This window comes from Agelaius phoeniceus, chromosome 1 (genome assembly GCF_051311805.1).
Source record: "Agelaius phoeniceus isolate bAgePho1 chromosome 1, bAgePho1.hap1, whole genome shotgun sequence".
NCBI lineage: Eukaryota > Metazoa > Chordata > Aves > Passeriformes > Icteridae > Agelaius > Agelaius phoeniceus.
Window position 1 is genome coordinate 147,256,239 of NC_135265.1, and position 6,459 is coordinate 147,262,697.

Consider the following 6,459-nt stretch of genomic DNA (forward strand, 5'->3'; position numbering starts at 1 on the left):
GCTACTTGTCCTATCTCCATCTACCCACGGAGAAAGTCCCTCTCCAGCTCTCTTGTAGGCCTCCTTTAATTACTGGTAGGTGTTTTAATGCCCCTTGAGAGCCTTCTCATATCCAGGTTGAAGAGCCCCAATTATATCAGCCTTTGTCCATAGCAGAGGTGCTTCAGCCCCTGCTCTTCACCCTCAGGGCTCATACCAAGAAGTCCACACCCTTCTTCTGCTGGGGACCCAGAGCTGGATGCAGCACTGTGGGTGGGGTCTCACCAGAGCAGAGCAGAAGGGGAAAATCATCTCCCTTGACCTGTTGCCCACACTGCTTGGGATGCAGGGCAGGGCACAGCTGGTTTCCTGGGCTGCCAGAGCACATTGCCAGGTCACCAAGCTTTCCAACAATCAACACACCCAAGCCCTTCTCCTCAGGGCTGCTCTCAATCCACGCCTCTCCCAGCCTGTGTTTGTGCTTGGGATTGCCTTAACTCATGTGCAGGACCTTGCACTTGGCCTTGCTAGCCACCCTCTGTTGTCTTGTTTTTGTATTTGAGTTTGTCCACAAGCTAACACAAGTCTGTCCTTCAGACCACCAAAAGGATTGCATATCTGAGCCAATGCCCTCCTGGCAGTGCATTCATCCAGAAGTGGGGCAGGATACACCTGTCATGCTCACAGCTGCCCAAGAGGTTCCTCCACCCCTGATATTTTGGCAGTGACTTGGGAACATCATCTGAGTGAGGGCTCCAGACTGCCAGAAGCCTTAAGCCTCTGCTAGCTGCAGAACTCCACTGGGATGATGCTCATACAAAATGGGAGATGGTGTGAGGACAGCCCTCAGCCATGACATTCCTTTGAAGGTTGTTTTTTTTCAGGTTACTGGAAACTCGATCAGCATCTAAATAAGTACAGGTTGGAGAATGCATTTTGGGGGCTTTAGCTGCAGAGGGCACGAAGGCAGTTTGGAACATCCCTGACCTGTGATTCACCTGGACCAGATGAACTTTGCAGCCTGATTCATCATCAAGAGTATTCTGATTGTGTCTCTTTGCTTATAAACAATATAAGGAAGTGGGTTTTTTTCCTTTTATTTAGAAAAATGTCATGTGCCCCAGCCTGATTTCTTTTCCCTGCAAAGCTATCCATTTTCCAATAAACCCTCCAGCAGCACAGGCAGTGATAATTCAGGTCACAGGTTTTGACAGAGAAACCACATTGTCAGCAAGTCACTGCTAATGAAAATGGTTTTTTCTTCCTCCTTGTGCATTTCTTCTTATGTCCAGACCTCTGCTGCTTGGAGTGGGAGTAAAAGATTTGTTGCAGCTGTATCTTAGGAACCCTCTAAATCTTTGCATGGGGCTGCCCTTTTGCAGAACTTTTAAATCCACAAAGTGGGGGTGAATTCAGGATATGAACAAGGTGAGCAGCAAAGTCACACCCCACGCTGGGAAGTCTGGAGGAGGCATCATGCAAGAGAGGGAATTTCTGAAGGCATCTCCAGGATCTCCGCAGGGGCTGGATAAGGATGTGGGATGGTGGGAGCAGCACAGCACACATCAAGTCCCCATTTCCACACAGAAATTCAGGGATGTTTTGCCCCTCAGCTGATGTGGCAGAGGAAAGGAGGACACTTTCTTCCTGTTGCTCCCACTTGCACAGGGATAGGCAAACATGACAATGAATTTACAGCAAAATTGACATTTTTCAATCACATCATGATGTTCCACCCCAGAATCAGTGCACCCAATGTCTGTTTTTTCAGAAAATTGAACCAAAAGAGCTCAAAGGAGAGTCAGAACATAACTGGACAGCAGATCCTCTAGTGCATTGACTTCAGCACCTGTGTGAGCATCCTGAGAGCTCAGGGCTGAGTTGAGGCCGCAGACAGGTTCTTGGAGGCAGTCAATTGCTACTGCCAATGTTATCTCTATAAATCAGTTATATCTCAATTGATTTCAGTGACATTCTGCTGGATTTATACCTGAGAGCAGACACTGACCTTAAGCACATGGTCTGAACAGGGCCATTCCCACTCAGCTGAAACTATTTGGAGGTTTTCCAATGCCATTTGATTGGCATTGAGGCTGGATCCATAATGGGAGAGTATATAATAGGCTGAGAATAGAATCAAATAAATCTAATCTGGGTCAGATCCTCAGACAGGGATGTTGATGGATCATAAGCCAGTTTAGTGCAGGTTTTCACTAAAAATAAGGACATGGCTCTTTAAATGTCACTGTGAAAGGCCCATATTTGATTGCATCTTAATCATATTTTAATCTGAGCTTGTTCCTCAACAGCACACATCTTCCTTGCTCATTAAAATTAATAAGCTACTTTCTCTGTGAAAGACAATGCCCACATCTGTGTTTCAGGAAGAAGGTGACAAGAAAACAGGGATGACATGACAGTTCAGGAATGCTCAAAGACCTTCCTTGCCTTAATTCAATGCAGAGTACAATTTTGCACAACTCCTTAGCTGGAGCAGTTCTCTCCCTTGGGCTCTCCAGTCTCTAATTTCTATGACCCTGTGAATTTAGTGTACACACAATGCGTGACTGATGCTTCTACATGGAAAAAAAAACACATTAATTTTTTATTCTCACCAACCACAAAACTAGAAAACTGCTCCCAAGATTGTGTGAAAGTTCATCCCTACAAAGACATTTGACTTTGGTGGGTGGATTTGATCACAGGTTAGGTTTGAGAAGGCAGGAAGGACGGAGGCAGCAAAACGTTGGCTAGATTTGAGGAGTAATTACACATTCTCCCTTCAGAAGAGAGGGGATTGGTGAGATGCAAATGGAGGAGAGAGAAAGGGAAGAGGGGCTATGGAATCCACAGATCAGGCAGACTCAGGACTGATGGATACAGCTGCTACTGCATCCTGGGGCTTATAGCTGTGCTCTCCTCTTCCTGCTTTCCGTGGCCTTTTCTGCCAAGGCAGTGATGCTGGGCTGACAGAGTTGGAAACCATTTCCCATCTGTGCCTGGAGGTGTCATGGCAGTGGAAGTGGCTGCTGCTGAGGGAGGCTGGCTCCAGCAGTCAGGAGGAGGAGAGTCTGGTGATTTATTAAAAAATTACGGATATTGATCTAGTACCGATATCCAACTGTGATGGACAAAAACTCTCTAACAGTTTAAAGTTAGAAAGTGTATGTTTATTGTGGGACAGCTCTCAAATACACACCACAATTTACAGGTGATTATAGAGTCATTTTATCTATACAAGTATTGAATACCCAAAATACAAATGCATATATTTGCATATATATATATACAAATGCATGTAACTTTGGTACATCCCATTCCCCGCTTCATGTGGTAATTAGTTCAAAAGCAATTAAGCATACATAGTTTGTTCCTTGACATGGGCGGTCCCTTTCTTGGGGAGGGGTCCCAAAATGAGGAAGTAAATGAAGCCTTCCTCATTCTGACCTTTCTACCTTTTCAATGCAAATATGACAAATGAACCCTTGGTAGAACTCCCATTCCCCGTCTTCAATTGGTTTCAGAACAGAGGAGGCCTACAATTGTCTTATGTTCCTAAAAGCTGTTTATCAATTGCTATCTTCTTCATTATAAACCCAGCTAACCAAACATTGTGTTGACAAGCAATCAATTATTAGTTAACTACTAACCCTTAACTTCATCAAGGCCTACCCATTTATTTTAATTAACTTCAATAAAGCTTAACTCTAACTAAAATCTTAGCTTCTCTAAAATCTCTGAATTCCTTAAAGTTTATGTCTCACGGGCACAGCTCCGTGCCCCAGGTCCCAGCAGCATCCTGCAGGCACACACACACACACAGGACACACCTACACACATTTACACAGGTGCATAAATCCTGGACAGCCAGGTTACAGACACAGAGAGCACACACGACACAGTAAGCACCAGTGCTGGCACCTGGAGATGCCAGCCCCTGGGATCACAGCTCCAGCTCAGTTGTTATCACAGACCAGTTTGCTCACACTGGAAGCTCTCTGGGACTCCCCTGGTGTCTCCAGCCTCCTTTGGTCTTGACCTCAGAGGCTTGCTGACCCCCTTGCTCCCAGGCCACGTCACCTGCTGCCTGGCTGGTCCAGCTCCAGTTTCCCTGGTGACCACAGACTCCGACCCCTGCACCACTGACACAGGGATCCCGTGGCTCCTGGTCCTGTAACACTTGGAGCTGTTCCCATATACAAGCAGAGAGTCTCTCACACAGAAAAAGGGGGTTTCAATGAAGTTTGAGATGGAGAACACAGGACAGATAGCATTTATGAGGCACAGAGTATGGTCAGGCAAGCATAGTGCCCAGCAGCCTGTTTACACTTGACCAGCCACTTTATCTCCATATCCATCTATTTTCCAATGCTTGTTCCTAATCCTTGCAATGCTTTCTTTCCCTTGCCTTGGTTACCCCCCCCAGCACCCCTTAACAAGCCTTGCACAATCCAAAGATGTTGTCCCCATGCATCCCTGTGCAGAGACCCTCCTCAATCAATGAGGAGACCCAGAGAGGTGCTGCCCACAGCAGGGGTGCCAATCTGTGGAGCCAAAGCTCCTTCTGGACAGCCCTGGCAGGTGTTTGAGCCTCTGGCTGGGGTACTGGGACTGCCCCACATCCCTTGTGCCTCCTGTGGGTGTGGAGATGAGCTTTTTGTGATGAACAGTTGCAAGGAGGGGATGGAAGAAGGCAAGAATGGAATGTTCCAGCATGGGGGTTCTGCACTGCTTATGGGTCACCATAATGGCAAATCCAAGATGAAGTACAAAGAACCAAAACCTCTAAAAAACAACCAAACAAAACCAGCAACAACAACAATAACAAAAAACATGCTTGCACACTTCTAAAATTGTTTCAATAATCTTAAGGGCTTTAGGGAAAGGTCTGAGTGTCCCAACCCACTGAGCCTCCACACTCCTGCTTGGTCTCGGGTGACAAGGGCTGTCATCCTTCAGTGCTGTGTAGCCTTTGTGCAAATGTGCTTCCTCCCAACAGCTGACAGTGCTGCTGCTGTGAGGTGGGGGGAGAAAATTAATCATGAAAGTGGGCAGAATGGAAATCCCAGGAGTAAAGAGGACACTGTGAGCAGAGCTGAGGACTGGGGACTCCTGTATTGTTTTGCTTAAAACTGGAGCCTACATTCCCTTGGATGCTGCAGCAAGCCAAAGTTAACACTTGGGTTGACAAAGGCTCATTTTTCACACTAGCTTAGGACTAATTTTCAGGATGTTTAGATATTAAACTTTCACTGAAAAAATGACTTTAAAAAGCTGTCTCTGAGTCTTCTTCACTGCATAAGAAGAGACTTGGCCATCAGTAAAATTCTGCCTCATTCCATCCATGTGGGATTTCTTTGCTGAGCTGTGAGACATGGGCAAGATAACAAGGAGCTGAAAAAGGTATCATCAGCCTGCTGGGTCACATCTGTTGGTTTTCAATCCACAACCAAACATCTACTCTCCTGCCAGCATCTTCCTTAAAGTGGTACTAGAAAAATTGTGAAGATATACTTACTGAATTTTAATTAAAATTAACTGTTTCAAATAACTCCAATCTGTGCATAGGATGGATTTAGCAATGCAGGGTCCAGCGATGTTATGCCTCATAAAAATATAAATATTAGGGTAATGCTCAAGTTAATAACTTCAGCCTGATTGGATTTTGCTGCTGATCTTTCCCATTGGAATATTGCCTCTTAGTTTCCAGATTCCTCCATCCACCTCAGTTAACACAGAAAGTCTGAAAATCTCTTGTCAGCCTGGGGTGCCCATGATTTCCAAACTTTTATGATAGAACTGGGAGTGGTACCAAAATCTAGCATGAAGTTTTTAAGGATTTGGGACTACTTGGGAACTGATACTTGGTTACAGACCCTAATACCTTATAGTAGAAGGGAGAGCCTTGGGACCCCCTATGGCTTCCAAATTCAAAGGTACCATGCAAGTTTAGAGTTTAATGGAAGATTGCTACAATGAATACATTCCCATGGATATTTCAAATCAGCATTTTCTAACAAAACTCAATTCTACAAACATCATCATCTTTATTTTCTTCTGGTTGTACTCAATTTAAAACTCTAAACTATATTCTTCTTCTGTTATGGTATGAAAAGACCAAAGTGACCAACAACTACAGAAATTAGAAAATCTTTTAGGGTATTGTGAATCCCCTAGGAACAGAAGTGTCTTCAATGTAATTTGAGATCTACCAGACCTCTTTTCAATCTAAACCTATCAGGAAATCTCAGGTTTCTATTCTGGGGCAGCTTTTATTTCCATTGCCCTGTAAAGACAATATTACACTTGAAGTCTGTTTTCACAGTGTTTTTTATCATCTCATGACTGATAACAAGGCACAGATGGACCAAGATTTTCCCTCCCTCACATTGGTACCTGTTCTTGAGACTTCTTATCTTCCATTCCTTTTACTTTCCTGATTTATGCATGTTTATGGCATGGAAAACAGGAAATATTAAG